We start from the raw sequence: 16,788 nt of genomic DNA, 5'->3' as shown, positions 1-16,788 counted from the left end.
ACGTGGCGCTTCCCTTCTTTCTTGCGAATGCCAACCCCGGCCGGACCATTCACGTGTTTTCAACCCCAGGTTTCTTTACAAAACTTTCCTTCATCCACTGACAAGGACTCACCTCTGGGATCCCGGGTTTCCCTGGGCCTCATGCAGAAGGGAGGACAAGAAAGGACTCTCAGAAGATCCCAGCAGTGCTCAGGTCCCCACATGTCACCTTCTCGAAGAGGCTCTGCTGGGTCCTCCATCTCACCGAGCCTCCCCCGCCCCCATCCCTGTTCCATTTCCTGCATTTTCTCTGAGACGCAATTGATCTGAATGATCTTGTTTATATGCTTGTTCTCTCGTCTTTTTCTTCTGCTGGACGCCGGCCCCACGAGGGCAGGGACCTTATTTTTCTTGCTTACTGCCTCGTCCTTCTCACACCCAGAACTGTGTCTGCCGCACTCAGCCGCTCCAGGAGTGTTTGCCGAGCAGATGAGCAGCTCTTTCTAGGTCAGTCCATGCATATCCACCCCTTGCCTTAAAAAAAATTGCAGTAAAATATACATAACATGAAACTGACCGTCTTAACCATTTTGAGTGTATAGTTCACTGGCATCAAGTATATTCCCGTTGTTGCGCGGCCAGCACCACCGGCCATCCCTTCCCGGAGCTTTGTCATCTTCCCAGATTGAAACTCTGTAGCCATCGAACATTATCTGTCCCCTTCCTCCCCAGCCCGGTCGCCTCTGTCCCACTTCCTCACTCTATGACTCTGACTCCAGGAACCTTCGGTAGGCGGAACCGCGCAGTGTCTGCCCTGCTGTGACTGGCTTATTGCTCTGAGAGTCCTGTCTTTGGGTTCATCGACAGTGCAGCATGTGACAGAATGTTGCTCCTTTTTCTTTTTTTAAGATAAGGTCTCTTGATGTTGCTCGAGCTGGCCTGCAACTCCTGGGCTCAAGTGAGTGTCCCGGGCAGCCTCTGAGCGGCTGGGACAGCAGGTGCACCACCGCACGCAGCTTTGTCGTTCCCTTGTAAGGCCGAATAGCATTCCGTTGTCTGTATGGACCACATTTCACCCCTCGCTTTTTAATGGCTGAGTAGTGCAGCTTTTTATTTTAAACTTTTATTTTATTTTATTTATTTTATTTTTAAAATTCCTTCCTGAGAGCTATTTAGGGTTCCTTTTTGATTTCTATCTTTACTAACAATGCAGAAAAATATACCCTTTAATATATATTTTATATACTTATGCTATTATTTCTGTAGGGTACATTTCTAAAAGCGGGGTGGCTGGGTCATAGGATATAAGTATTTCAAAAATTTTTAGATATTGCCAAACTGTTCTTCCAAAAGGGTCCACTGATTCCTGCCTGCAGTGAAAGGTGTGCCCTTCCCCCCAACACTGTCTCTGTCTTCTAAAATTTTGCCACACTGGTGGGTAACATATGATTATTTCATTGTTTTAATTTGCATTTTTTAAACATTATCAGGATAGACTATATAGTTTTATTTTTGCTCATTTCTATATTTTATTTTGAGGATTTTGTATTTCTATCCTTTGTCCATTTCTTATTTTTATTCTTTCTAGTATGTGCCTATACATTCTGGTTATGATCCTTTACTGCAACTTGAATATCTTTTCCTAATCTGTAGTTTGTTTTTTCACTTTGTTTACGGTGCCTTTGTTGAACAGAAATACTACGTTCTAACTTAGTCACATTTATCAATCTTTTCCTTTTTGATGTGCTTTTCGCATCTCGTTTAACAAACCCTTCTCCTACGCGCAGATCAAAAGCAGGTTCTCCTATATTTTCTGCTTTTTATCTTTTCATCTTTGGAAATTTTGCTCACCTTTTTTTTTTTTTTTTTGGTGTGGTGTTATCTTAGGTTTGGTTTCCCCAGGAGAGTTCCTGAGACAAGGATCTGGGTGCGGGCAGAGGGGAGGGGAGCAAGTCAGAGGGTATGTTGAGGAAACCGTACCACTGTGGACAACTGGGACTCAGCCCACTGGGGACCTCGGGGCTGTCCCTCTTGAGTGGCCGGGCAGTGGTGGTGTTATCATTCAGCCCCTGCCTATCACCGCCGTACCACTGGGCACTATTGCTGGGGCATTAGCTCCCTGGCACGTCCAGCTGCTGTTCTTGCAGGGTGAGCGGAAGCCTGTGGGTCACAGAGGACACTTTTTTTTTTTTTTTTTTTTTTTTTTGTTGAGACAGAGTCTCACTTTGTTGCCCAGGCTAGAGTGAGTGCCGTGGCGTCAGCTTAGCTCACAGCAACCTCAGACTCCTGGGCTTAAGCGATCCTACTGCCTCAGCCTCCCAAGTAGCTGGGACTACAGGCATGCGCCACTATGCCCGGCTAATTTTTTCTATATAGATTTTTAGTTGTCCATATAATGTCTTTCTATTTTTAGTAGAGACGGGGTCTCGCTCAGGCTGGTCTCGAACTCCTGACCTTGAGCAATCCACCCGCCTCGGCCTCCCAGAGTGCTAGGATTACAGGCGTGAGCCACCGCGCCCGGCCCACAGAGGACACTTTTGTATGTACTGGGTCAGGGGTGTGAAGGGGGAGTGGCCAGGGCACCCGTGTCCACTCTAGTGTGAGGCTGGAATCTACATTTATTTTGTTCCAAATGGGCAGCCAGTTGACCCAGCATAATTTATTTTATCCATCCATTTTCTTGTTGATATTATTAAATCAAATTTCTCAGTTCAGTGTTCTGGGTGCATCTGTCCATCACCGTATTGCTATCACACTGTCTTTTTTTTTGAGACAGACTCTTGCTCTATTGCCCAGGCTAGAGAGCAGTGGCATCAGCCTAGCTTACAGCAACCTCAAACTCTTAGGCTCAAGCGATCCTCCTGCCTCAGCCTCCCAGAGTGCTAGGATTACTGGCGTGAGCCACTGCGCCCGGCCGCTGTTGGTGTTGTTGATTTCGTGGGTTTTTTAGGGAACCCAATTAACATTATCTCTCTTTCTTATGGAATTTATATGTCATTTGAGAAATAAGACAAAAAGGAAAACGCATGAGGGACCAAATTATTAAAATATCACCTTGGTTACCGATGAGGCTGATGCAGGAGGATGAAACGGAGAGAAACACTTCCAGGGCTGCAGCCCTCAGCAAACCGGGCTCACCCGCTTGCACCCAGCCTGGGTCCCTCGGAGGCAGGTTTCTGTGCTCAGTGTGCTCTGAGAGAGACAGACAGAGACAGAGACAGAGAGAAGCGAGACAGGCCGGCAGGTCCACACGTGCTTAGTTTCTCAGTGCAACCAGCGGAGCCCCAGGAGTAGGGAATGAAGACGCTACCCACCTACAATATTTTAACGTTCCAATCTCATTAGGGTTTTCTTTTGCCATTTTTATTTTATCCTTCTACTTTCTTTATCTTTAGTATTTTTCTAGCTTCTTGAGTTTAATGCTTTAGTCATTGATTTCAGTGCTCACTTTTTTTCTTTTTAAATATAATACAGTTAAGAATGTAAATTTAGAAATAAGTACCTATGCACTTTAACTATATCCCACAAGTTTTGAAAAGTAGTACTTTCATAGACATTCAGTTCTAAATATTTTGTCATTTATTTTGTAGTCTCTTTTATAATCTATAGTCACCTAAGGCTAATTTCTTATTTCTAAATGAATGAGGTTAAAAATTGTTTTTAAAATCATGGCTCTCCAGTTTAACTGCATCGTGCTCATAGATTATGGCCTATAAGATATAGATTCTTTGAAATTTTTTATTACTTCCTCTGTGAACTCATAAATGGTGAATTTTTGTATATGTGCTGTATGTGCTTGAAAAGAATGAGGCCAGGAGTGGTGGCTCACGCCAGTAATCCTAGCACTCTGGGAGACCAAGGCAGGAGGATCACTTGAGGTCAGGAGTTCAACACCAGCCTGAGCAACAGAGTGAGACCCCGTTTCTACTAAAAATAGCAAAATTGGTAAAATTAGCCAGGCATTGTGTCACACACCTGTAGTCCCAGCTATACAGGAGGCTGAGGCAGGAGGATTACTTGAGCTATGATGATGCCACTATACCTGGGGCAACAGAGCAAGACCCTGTCTCAAAAAAAAAAAAAAAATGCATAGTGTCTATTTGTTGCATTCAGAGTTCTATACAACGTAGATTAAGTTTGAGAATTATGTTGTCCAGACATTATAAATTATCACAATATATTTTATCTGTCTGATCTGTTAGTTTCTGACAGATGAGCATCAAAATCTTTCTCCATGCCTGTGGCTGTTCAATTTCTGCTTGTGAGTGAGTTAGTTTTTGCTTTGTGCATATTGAAGTTATATTGTTAGGTGCATGCAAATTCATGGTTTGGAGGACGGTACACTTTATCGTTATGTTGTGTATTTATTTATGCCTAATAATGTTTTCTGCCATAAATTCTTATTTCAACATTGGCAGGCCAGCCAATTAACTAAATAGGTTAATATTTGCCTGATCTGACAGAGGCTTCTAGTTGCCACCCAGTTATTAATTTCCCCCTTTTTTCTTAGTAGCACACCCAGGTTGTATTTGTAGTGAAAATGCACTAGCTGAAAGACTACATTAAGAAAGTTCACTTGCAGCAGGGGGGGTGCTCTGTAAGTTGGTGCCTCCCCAGGGTAAGAAAGCTGCTTGAAGGAAGTAATCCAGAGGAGAGGGCACCCCTTTTGTTTTGGTTGCCTTTCTCCTTTCTGTTTCCTGGAACGCTGATTGGATGGCTGGATTTCCAGCAGCCATCTTGGAGCACAAAGTTGCCTTGAGGAAGGCATCAAGTACTGGAACAGTGGAACAGAGAGAAGGAAAACGCTGGGTCCTCATTGACAATGGAACTGCTGTACCTAACATACATCAGATATATCTCTGCTGTGTGTGCTTCTATTTTCAGTTTCTTTGTTGTTTTGCTCTCGGTGTATCTGTTCACATATTTTGGATTTAAGCCCTTTATTTAGTCATACATGTATTAAAAATTTGAGGGAAAACATGCAAATTTGTGAGTATTCTACAAGTAATTTTATGAGCATTTAGTATTGTGCCTCAGACATAGTGGGTACTCACTAAATATTTGTTGAATGATGAATAAATATGCTGCAAGTATTTTCTCCCATCTGTCATTTATCTTTTGACTGTAATTATAATGTCTTTGCTGTACTGAAATGAAAATTTTTTATGTAGTCAAATGTGTGGGCCTTTGTCTTTTTGGCTTCTGGGTTTGTGTGTTATGGCTAGAAAGACCCTACTTACTTCAAACTTATAAGTACATCTTACATTTTATATTACCATTCTATAAAAATAAATGCATGTGTTAATATTGAATTGATTAGGATTTTTTGTGTATGATGTAAGGTAGACATCAAACTTTGTTTCCTTCTAAATGCAAAGCTAATTACACTAAAATTTTCTGTCAATAATGCATCCTTTTGCCAGTGAATTGAAATTTTATTATAAATCAAACCAGCTGGTTTCACTGATATTGGTCGGGAGAATCAGTAACCGTATTTATGTAGATAAACTCCCTGCTCAGCATCCTGGGAGTGCACTGTAAACCGCACCCATGTGAGAAACAATTCTCGTGGCTGTGAATATAGGTCTTCAGTTTGGAGCTTTCCTACCTGGAGATTGAGAGCTGCTCCGTGGTGACTGCCCTTTGGTGACATTTACAGGGGTCACAAGGATCCTCATTCTGAGAGATCCCTCCACATACCAGACCTCCTTGACACCAATGCTCCATTCTTGTTTCTTCCTAGTCCTCGACTGTGGCAGAGTGAGAAATATATATTTGGTCTTTGTCCCCGGCTCCCGGCACGGAGCTCCTAAATCCCTTGGAATTTCCTGAGGGAACAGGAGTGATAAAAGCATCTTTGTTTGTAATGAAGTGACTCTTGGCAGGTGCCTAGGTAGCTTCAGGATGGGGGCTGGTCCCCCCAAAAGACCAAACCTTGATTAGAAACCTGGAAATTTCAGCCCCACTCCCAACCTGGGGCGGGGAGGGGCTAGAGATTGAGTTAATAATTGGTCGTGCCTACATGATGAAGCTGCCACAAGCCCCCTAAACTTCCAGGTTGCTGGACACATGGGGGTGCTGGGAGGGTGGTGCACCTGGGGGTGGGTGGGCGTGGAGGCCCCTCCCCCTCCCCCACCCAGCTTGCCCCCTGCATCTCTTCCGTTTGGCTGTTCCTTAGCTGCATCCTCCTTAAGAAACCAGCGGTAGCAAGGGAAGCGCTCTCTTGAATTCTGTGTGCCTTCTAGCAAATTATTGAACCTGAGGAGGGTTTTCAGAAACCCCAGATTTATAGCCAGTTGGTCAGAAGTTCAGGTGGCTTGGGACTGCGATTGGCGTCTGAGGTGGGGGCAGTCTTGTGGGACCGAGCCCTTAACTTGCAGGCTCTGACGCTAACTCCGGGGCGATGGTGTCAGAATTGAATCGAATGGTTGGACACCTGGTTGGGGTCAGAGAATTGGTTGGTGTGAGAACAAAACCCACGTATTTGGTGTCAGAAGGATATAGAACTCCCCAGACTGACCTTCCAAATCACCAGCCTCTGCCGGTGAGTCAGTATAGATCCATACTTCTGGCCCTTTCTCCTTCCGGGGCAAGTGGACAACCAGATGTTCTCCTCTAATTTCTGCCCAGTGGGAGGATTTTCCTTCTCCACTGTCCTCCAGGGTCTCTCCGAGTAGAGCTGTAATGCTCTGTCAGCCCATGTACCAGGCTCTTGTCTGTACCAGGCTCTGGTACCAGGTGTCACGGTGGTCTCTGCAGTGGCTAATCAGCCCTCGGACCTGGCGGTGGCGGAAGCCGGGGCTGATCTCCTGATACTTGCTGTTGCTCCCTCGGGTGCCTGCACTGCCGTTTGCTTCTTCCTTAATGTCTGCAAACCTCGTGCTTCCTGTGGGCAGCTGCCAGGAATAGCATCTGTGACGGGTGAATTGTGTCCGCCCAGAAAGAAAGATTGAAGTCCTAACCCCCCCGGCACCTCAGAATGTGACCTGAATTGGAGTCAGTTTCTTTGCAGATGTGATCAAGCTAAGATTAGGTCACTGGGATGGCTTTAATCCAACAGGACTTTGTCCTGATAGAAAAGGGCACGTGGATCCAGAGATAGACAGAACGGGACAATGTTGTGTGAAGATGAAGGCAGAGATCGGGGTGATGGATCTCTAAGCCAAGAAATGCCGAAGATTGCCAGCGAACCCCCAGAAGCCAAGAGAGAGGCCTGGAACAGCTTCTCCCTCGCCGGCCTCAGAGGGAACCAACCCTGCTGACGCTGGGATTTCAGACTTCCGGCCTCCAGCGCTGGGAGGCGGTAAATTTGTGTTATTCTGACCTACCTGGTCTGTGGTATTTGTTACAACTCCAGGAAACAAACACAGCATGTCACCACTATCACGCTCAGTAAGTCCTTCCCTCCGGCCTGAAGTCTCCCCCTTAGCCCTTGGGTGGCCCCTCCATCCCATGCTGGAACTTTTCCTCTTAGCCAAGCTCACATGGAGGGTGGCCGAGTGTGGGCTAGAAGCTGATGGGGGCTGGCCTGTGCCCCCTCCACTGGCCATTCTGCACCTTACTTTGCCTCCTGTGAGATCCCTAAGTTGATGCAGGTGTGGACAAGGCTCAGCCAAAGACCGATGGACAAGAGCAAAAGGCTGAGGACAGGGTGCTGGGCCCTCTTTCTTCTGTCGCGTTTTAAATATCGGCTGTCAGAACCAGTGCCCAGCTTCAGGTGTGTGTGACTGAAGGTGCCTGAGCTCATTCAGATCAGGGAGCATAGAAGTATTATCAATTTCCTTCTTACTCACATTAAAAAATTTCTGATGGGAGGCTGAAGTGGGAGGATTGCTTGAGCTCAGTAGTTCGAGACCAGCCAGAGCAAGAATGAGACCCCGTCTCTACAAAAAATAGAAAAATTAGCTGGGCGTGTTGCTGCATGCCTGTAGTTACAGCTACTTGGGAGGCTGAGGCAGGAGGATTGCTGGAGCCCAGGAATTTGAGGTTGCAGTGAGCTACTATGATGCCACTGCACTCTACCCAGGGCAGAGCAAGACTGTGTCTCAAAAAAAAAAAGTCTCCAAGATCACAAATTGATGTAGGCAATGGGAAAATTATATTCATTTTTGAGAATATGTAAACGCTTTGTTTAATGATTCTATTAAAGCACAGCTGGGTTTGAGGATAAATTCTATTTTCCCTGAACTTGTAGGGTCAAGAGGAAATGGAGAGAGATTGAAGCCTTTGATCCTGAAATGCCCAGTGGCATCACTCTCAGACTTAGTTCATGTAGGTTTGTTGGGAGAGAGAGCTGAGAGTGAAGAGTTGCTTCCTCGCATCTCCAAATAAATTATTGTTATTGTATATATATGATTTTGTTAAAAAGACATGCTTATTGTAAAAATATCAAACATTACAAAAAAGTATTAAGAAGAAAGTAAAAATCATGTGAAATGTTACCATCTTGGCATTACCAACATGGACGTTTTGGAGCACATCCATTCATGCATTTCTCTATGTATCTATTCACACCCCAAACATTATTTTGTATATGTTGGATCATGGTAAACATGTTTTTAAGTATTGATCCCTATTTCATTTTTCTTTTTAAAGTTTTTTCCCTACATCCCCCTTCTTCCCACCCCAGGTACTCAGTGGTGACACTTTTTCTCCACATATACAAATCAACAAATCAATGCTTGTCTTTTTGATGGAAGAATTAAATCATGTACACTTCTCTGCATCTTGCTTTCCTCACTTCACATATCACAGGAAGCCCCCAGACCATCTGTATAACACATTTGCTCTTTCACGGTTGCACAGAAGTTCCTGGCGTGGCCATACTGCCCCTTACTCACCCTGTGTGATGGTCTTTTGTCGTGGCCCAGGCAGACTCACTGTCCGCAATCACGTCCACACAGCCTTAAGTCCCGCTGCTCTTGTGCCCGCAGGATAGATTCCCAAGGATGCTATCGCCCCAAAGGGTGTGCTTGTTAAACTTTTAATACATGCAGATGAATTACTTTCCAAAAAGATTATTATCAATTCAGGTCCCCACAGCAGTTTGTGAAGGGGTTCTTTGCCACACACTTTCTGAGGTCCTGTATGCGGCCAGTCCTTTTTATTTCTGCCCAAACCATCTCTGTAAGTCATTCATTTAACCGTGAGACTTTTATTTTTTGGACCCTGACATGCCGTTTATCTTTTAATGTTTTTAAAAATAGTGGTTATTACTTTTTTTTTTTTTTTAAAAAGAACAAAGTAATGCCTGTTCAATGCAGGTAAATTGAAGAACACAGAAAAACTCGAGAAAAGTAAGTCTCAAATCCATAATGACGTGCCCACTGTTAGCATTTTGATGTGTTTTCTTCATGTATGTTTTCGGATATATCAGCTACAGAAGTATGTGTTTTTTTATGTATGATTGTGTTGTCAGCTGCTTTTTTTCTCTTACCAATATATTATGAACATTTTTCATGCTGATAAGTTTTTTTCTACAGTATAACTTTTAATGGATGAAAATTATTCTTTTATATGATTTTTACTTAACCAGTTCCTTGTTGGGTTTTTTTTTTTTTTTTTTTTTTGCTACCATAAATAGTGCTGGGACGCGTGTCTCTTTCCATGATGTTAGTTCACTTGTGTGCTGGTCTCCTAGAGGCAGAGGTGTTGAGCCCAAGGTGGTGGACAGTTTCAGTCTCTGAAAGATTGTATCAGTAGATGCTTCTCCTCCCTTGAGCCGACATTAGCTTTGGGGGCTTGTTTCCAACCAGCAGCAGATGCCCTGGCAGCGCCTGACCCCGGCTCTTTCCCGGCCCCAGCCTGCGACGTGGCGCCTGGGGCGACCTGCTCTTCACACCTCCAGGGTGCTTGCTGCTCTGCGTCTTACAAAGGGCTTTTGTGTCCATGACCCCAAAGGATCCCCAACACTGAGAAGCTGAGAGGGGCAGAGCCCACCCCTATGGCAGATGGGAAACCTGAGGCCGCACAAGGACAAATGACTTGAGTCAGGGAGTGTGTTGGTCAGCTCCGGCTGCCATAACAAAATACCACGGGCTGGGTGGCTTAAACAACAGAAATCCATTTTCTTACAATTCTGGAGGCTGGAAGTCCAAGATCAAGGTGTTGGCAGGTACAGTTTCTTCTGAGACCTCTCAGCTTGGTTTCCAGATGCCGCCTTCTCGCTGTGTCCTCAAATGGTCATTTCTCTGTGCAAGTGCCTCCCTGGTGTCTCTGCGGGTCCATATTTTCTCTTCTTATGAAGACTAGTCAGACTGGTTTAGGGCTCACCCTAATGGCCTCATTCAACTTAACCACCTTTTTAAAGGCCTGATCTCCAAATACAGTCGCATTCTGGGGAACCGGGCATTGGGCTTCAACACAGGAATTTAGGAGGGGACACGATTAACCCACATCAGTGAGTTAACAGCACAGCTGGGAAATCCAGTTTCTCATCTCCCTCTCCTGAGAGCCAGGGCTCTGGTGGAGGGGTGTGGACTGGAATGTCACGCGATGTTCCAAGGCCATCCCCGCCGGGATCCTCTAAGAGCTGGCTGGGCTTCTGTTAATCCAGTTGCAGAGAAGCCACAGACCTCACCAGGGGATTCTCTCGCCACAGTCCCGCTCTTCTGGGAAGGTGGAGGTGTTATCCTTGACCATTTGACCAGCCTCTGATGAGGGGAATCTTGTGGCTCATAGATTGTTCCCAGTTTTCCAAAGTAAATGGACTCCAGAAGTTCTTTCCCCACACAGTTTCTTTCACGAGTGTCAAGAGAAAGCAATGTAGGGTCAAAGGCACTGATTTGAAGGTGAGAGCCCAGGGGGTCATGGAAGTTTGGCTTCTCCATAAGTAGTTGTGTAAGTGTCATCTACAAAATGAGGATGGCCCTGTTGTCTGGGAAAGCTCTTTGTAAGCTGTAAACAAAACCCACTACTATCATTAATAATGAAAATAACATGAGAAAGAAATAGACATAGCATCTGAATCATTGATATATGTAAAGAATTGGATTGGGATAGAAAAAGTGTGACTTCTAACTTTGCCGTGAAGTTCAAATCCATTTTTCATTTGCTCTGGGCGCTAATAATTTGATTGAAAGGCAGACTTCTGACTTGGAATTTGTACACAACGCTGACAAGGGACTGTACCCAGGACTCTAATGAGCCAGGCTGCAGGTGACATTCCTTGCTGCGGGCATCGTACCGGCGCATTCTATGTTTCTCAGAAAACCCAGACCCAGAGATGTGTTTGGAGGCATCTCTGGGTTGGTTGATGATCCTGGGCAAACTAGACCCGGTGTTCAAAACACGCAGAAAAACAGCACGGATGAATGGGAAAAAGAAGCCGGGGACATATCGACCGCTGAGACTGGGGGGAGAACGTGGTCTTAGGAATGCCAAGGGGGACATTTCCCAGGAGTAGCACGAGCTTTGTGGCTGGCAAGATTTTAATTAGATTCAAAGGCTTTTGCTAAAGCCTCGGGTCTCAGATTTAAACAGATCGATGAACTGAATTCAGATGTGGAGAGTATCATGGGATGTTTGGGACTGGCCCTCGGGAGAGGACGAGGGGCTGGCAGCCTGGTCTTAGGATCTTTGACACACGCTTGGTGGCGAGAGCCGGGGAGGGACGGAGTTGTGTAGAAGAGCAACACCGCAGACGCTGGCTTTGCACTTGGCCTGTTGTACCAGGTGCTCCCCGACAACCACAGGCAAGTCAGTCAGAGGCTCTGACTTCTGCTCTGCTGAGGGGGCAGAGCGACCCCTCAGTGGCTGTGAAGGGAGATGAGAGCCCGGAGGCTGGTGGGTTGGCTGAGAAAGCCAGCCCGGATAGGGAGGGCATGGGAAAGGGACAGCGTGGGAAAGGGCTGGCGTGGGAAAGCGCCTTTCTTCCCCACCCCCCCACGCATTCGGTGGGGGTATTAGTTTCCTGGGCTGCTATAATAAAGCGCCACAAACTAGGTGGCTTAAAACAACATCAGTTTATTCTCTCACCATCCTAGAGGCCGGAAGTCTGAAATCAAGGTGTCCGCAGGGCCACGTTCTCTCAGAAGGCCCTGGGGATGGGGGTGGGGGAATGGGAGCTTCCTTGCCTCTCCCAGCTCTGTGCGTGGCTGGTGCTCCTTGGCGCTCCTCGTCTTGTAGACACGTCACTCCAGTCCCTGCCTCTGTCATCATGGGGCCTCCTTCCCTCAACCCCGAGTCTTCACACATCTCCCCTCTGTGAGCGCCTGTGTCCAAATTTCCTTCTTTTTGTAAGGACATCAGTCGTTGGGTTTAGGGGCCACCTTAATCCAGTATGACCTGATCTTAACTTGGTTACATCTTCAAAGATCCTATTTCCAAATAAGGTCACATTTTGAGGTTCGGGGTGGACATGAATGCTGTTCAACCCAGTACAGTGGCAGATGAAAATCTGGGTGCTCCTATGACTTTTCCAATTACCCTCAGGGGAGAAATGTCGAACAGTCACTTTGAGTCCAAAATAGAGTCTCAGTTCAGAGGCTCGAGGTCTCCAGTCCAATGTGTTGGTCCACACACGCTTCCTCACTCCGCGCCCGGGGAACCTCGGACTGGCTGTGGGCAGATGGCTGGCGGCGGGGCAGGGTCTAGAGGGCACCTGCCTCCTCTCTGACCTCCTTGTCCCCTCTGACGGGCGGGCGGGCTCAAGGGGGAGCCATCAGGGCCAGGAAAGCTCTGCACGGCTGACACGGCCCGAACGTAGCTCTGTGCTTTGGGGTCTGCGGGATTTAAAACTGCCACTTCCTCTAGTGGCGATTGCTGATCTGGAGACCCTCCAGGGCAGGGGTCCCTCCAGGGCAGCAGCCCCGTTGTGCTGGGCAGAGGCCCTTTGTTCCTGTGCTCCCTTCCCAGATCCTGGGAGTTAAGCAGCCCACTTCCAGCTGGCCCCTCCCAAGCCGTCTGCCCTTCTAGGTGACCTGCTGGACTCACCCAGCTCTTGGACATCCCTCTCACCCCACCTGGGGGAGGTGGAACTTCCAGTTCTTGCTAAAGAAATCTTTTCTCAAATACCTCTCTGCTAGGGTCCAGATTGGTTTGTTTGGCCTCCACCAAGTCTCATGTTGAAATCTGACCCCCAATGTTGGAGGTGGGGCCTGGTGGGAGGTGTCGGGGTCATGGGGCGGATCCCTCATGAGTGTCTTGGTGCCATTCTCGGTTCTCCAGGGAGGGAAGGAGTTCTCACTCTTAGTTCCTGCGAGAACTGGTTGTTGACATAGCCTGGCACTTCCTCCTCTCCCTTCTGCTTCTGCTGTCACTGTGTGACCTCTGCACACGCTGGCCGGCGTCCCCTTCTGTCATGAGTAGAAGCAGCCTGAAGCTCCCGTGAGTGGAGTCAGCACCGTGCTTTCTGTGCAGCCTGCAGGACTGTGGGCCAAACAGACCTCTTTTCTTTGTGAGTCACCAGCCCCAGGCATTCCTTTAGAGCAACACAAATAGGTTAAGCACTCCTTGCCCCTATCCTTTCAGATTCTAGGTATCCATGAGTTGTGACACCTCCTCGTGGCCACCCTGCTCTGACATCCTGTGGGGAGGCCCCATCACCCTCCTTGCTCCTCTGGCCGAGATCCAGCGTCTTGGTGCCTCTGCCAGAACTGCCAATGGGACATTTGCTGCCCACGGCAAGTGCTGGCACAGGACTCAGCACAGAGTAGGCCTTCAATAAATGGACGTGGTGGATATTCAGACACAGCCCCTGGCCTCATGGTGCGCAGGGGCTGATGGGGGATGTGGCTTGGAGCTGGAGAGGCGACCAGTGCGCCCTTGATGGGACCTGCAGGAGACCACGTGAGCACCAGGGGGGGTCCACGCAGGACCACCAGATTGAACCAGCCCTGAGGAATCAATGAATGAGCCAGGAGAGGCGCTGGGACATTCGGGCAGCCATGTGGGGAAGTGACAAGGCTCCGGAAAGGCAAGCCAAGCACTCCAGGCTTCATCCTGCAGGGAATGAGTGGCCTGGGAGGTCTGAGGGCCAAGGAGGGCCGTGGGGGATGGAGGGCCCAGAGACAGGGCCTGCCATGTAAACTTTCACTGCCACCCACAGCCTCGGGGGCCACCACCACCCCTTCTCCTTAGACATCTGCCTTCTCCTGGTTCTTTCCTCTCCGGAGTGGGGTTTCCTATGTCTCGGGTCAGATTCCCTAGACGTGGAGCCTGAGATGAGGATTGTTGAGCAAGTGGTTCATTGAGAGAGGCTCTGGGTGGAGAGGGAAGTGAAAGGAACAGGAAGGGGCCTGGGCGCCCATGCGGTTCCCGCTGCAGCCTGCTAGCCTCGGCCCCCTCCCCTGGGAGCCCCCGAGTGCGGATGCACCACAGAGCGGTCCCACAGACAGGCGAGAAGTTGGAGTTTTTGTACCTTCACGATAAGAGTGACATTGGCTTCAGGCTGCCCCCTGGGGGGTGCTGCAGCCTCCCGGCATTTCCAGGAGAGGTGGCCCCGGGCTGACTGCAGTTCTCTCCAGCTAAGAGCACCTGGGCGAGGCGCCAGCAGCTTCTCCTGCGCTTCCTCATGGTGCTGCTTGTCCTCCCGGCGAGGGGGCGAGGGGCACAGGGCTCCCTGCTCAGCTCAGGACCAGTGTCCTAAGGAGCTTCGTAAGTTAGTATGAACTACAGGCTCCTTTTTATGTTAAGGGAGGGGAAGAGGAGGGGATTGTAAGAGATAATGGACCACCGCAAACATCTGGGCGTCAGGCAGGGTCAGAGGAGGTTGTGAGCCGTCTTTGCTCTTGGTCAGTTAACTCTGGATGACGTGGATGTTCCAATAAATCTTTAACCTCACACTGCCACTTGTGTGCACACTTTCCTTATCTCCTGGGAGTTAGTTTTGGGAAAGGGACGTTAATCACCTTTCTTCTAGAGTTGAACTGTGAACTAGATTCTTCCTGTCCTTAGCCGGCCTAGGTGCAGAGCTGAGCAGAGAAGCTTTTAACAGAAAGGATGTTACCGCAGGGGTGAGAATCCACGTGGAGCTGGTGGTGCTAAGCCTCCCTTCCACTGTTACGGCCCTGCCCACAGCGGACCCCCTGCCCCAGGTCGGGTCCCGCGTTGCCCACTCCCTGCGTCCCAGGGGTGGCGTCTGCATCCGTCTGATCATTTGACTAGCGACGGTCTTCACCCAGTCGGGACGCTCCACGTGGTAGGAACCTTGTCCATTCTCCCTCCACACTGTGCCGCCAGCAGGAAGGAATGACCACCCCACCCGCCACGCTCCCGTTGGCAATAAACAGTACCTTACACGTCCATTCGAGCCCGTTATTTATCTTTTAAATTTTTTGTCCTTTCGTTCTAATACGTTTTGTAATCAGATACTCCTTGGAGGAAATGTGGAGAGTACAGAGAAGTAAAAAGGGGAAGGGGCAATTGTCTTGCTCTCCCCCTGGCCAGACAGCTCTGTGGGCACAGCGCAAGGCGGTACCTCCTCGTCATGTATATCATGTATACCTGGACGCAACAGGTAGAGAGTTTTATTCACCAGAAACACTCGACAATTGCTCTCACAAGAAAAGCAGAGTGAGAGAACTACGTGCTCCCTGGGGTCCTGCCGGCCCCCTGGTTGCGGGGAGATGAGGTCCTCAGGTCGGTTCATGTGGAAAGACATGGTGACAGTCATTTCTGGCTGCAGGACGCTGCGGGGGTCCTCCAGGTAGGCGAGGGATGCCAGCGAGAGGGGAAAGAGCAGCCTGGGTTGGATCTGTGGGCGGCTTTCTATGCAAAGCTCCCCGTGAACCAGCGCGGCTCGTGGGGTCGGGCTGCCACTTCCGTCCGATCTACACCAAGCAGCGCCTGGGCCACGTGGAGCCCTACGATCGAAGGTTACATTGATAGCTGTGCGTGAGTAAGTGCGCAGTAGCACAGACTCAGGCTCGGGAAAGACGCACTAGCTCAGGATGGAAAGGAATAGAATTTCAGAGTTTTCCAGAGAAACAAGCACCGAGAGTGTGTGTGAGGGGGTTTCTTGTGGGAATTGGCTCCCGCAATTCCGGAGGCCGAGGAGTCCCACCGCATGCCGGCTGCTGGGTGGCCCCGGGGCGCAGGGCAGGATGGGGCGGGAAGGGGGTGAGTCAGAGCCCCATCCTGTCCACACAGCTATGCCGGTCCTATCTCGTTTTGTTGTAATCATTCGCTTACGGTGCGTGCCTCCCACTGACGCCCTGCTCCTCGCAGGGGACACATCTTACTTATCTTTGAGTTACCAGCTCTTTGGACAGCACCGTCAGATTCGTGGTGTCTGCAGGACCTTATGGGCGCCCCTTCCTCACCTGGCTGACTCCCTTAGCACAGCCTTAGTGGTGACCCCACAGGGCCAGCCTGAGTCCCTCCGTGGGCGCACCGGGCCAGACCACAGGCCAAGCTCCTCTTGAGGGCCATGCCCACTGGGCCAGGGCTCCCGGTTCTCCTTCTGCCAGAACCGCTGTCAGTGGGCAGAGCCTGGCGGACACCCTGCAAAATGAACATGGGGCCCTGGCCAGGCAGCAAGGACCACCAGCATGGGGGGAGTGTGGGTAGGCTGGGGAAGGGACTAGGGCTTTGAGGCAGGGTGGGCGTCATGGGCCCGCGACCTGTGTACTTGCTTAGAAGGGCGCCATGCTTGGTCCAAGGCCTTGCGATGACTATCTTGAAATTCTTAATGCTTTTTTTTTTTTTTTTTTTTTTTTTTTGAGACAGAGTCTCACTCTGTTGCCCAGGCTAGAGTGAGTGCCGTGGCGTTAGCCTAGCTCACAGCAACCTCAAACTCCTGAGCTCAAGCGATCCTCCTGTCTCAGCCTCCCGAGTAGCTGGGACTACAGGCATGCACCACCATGCCCG

This window comes from Eulemur rufifrons, chromosome 6, assembly GCF_041146395.1.
Source record: "Eulemur rufifrons isolate Redbay chromosome 6, OSU_ERuf_1, whole genome shotgun sequence".
In the NCBI taxonomy this organism is placed as follows: domain Eukaryota; kingdom Metazoa; phylum Chordata; class Mammalia; order Primates; family Lemuridae; genus Eulemur; species Eulemur rufifrons.
This window is presented reverse-complemented; position numbering follows the sequence as displayed.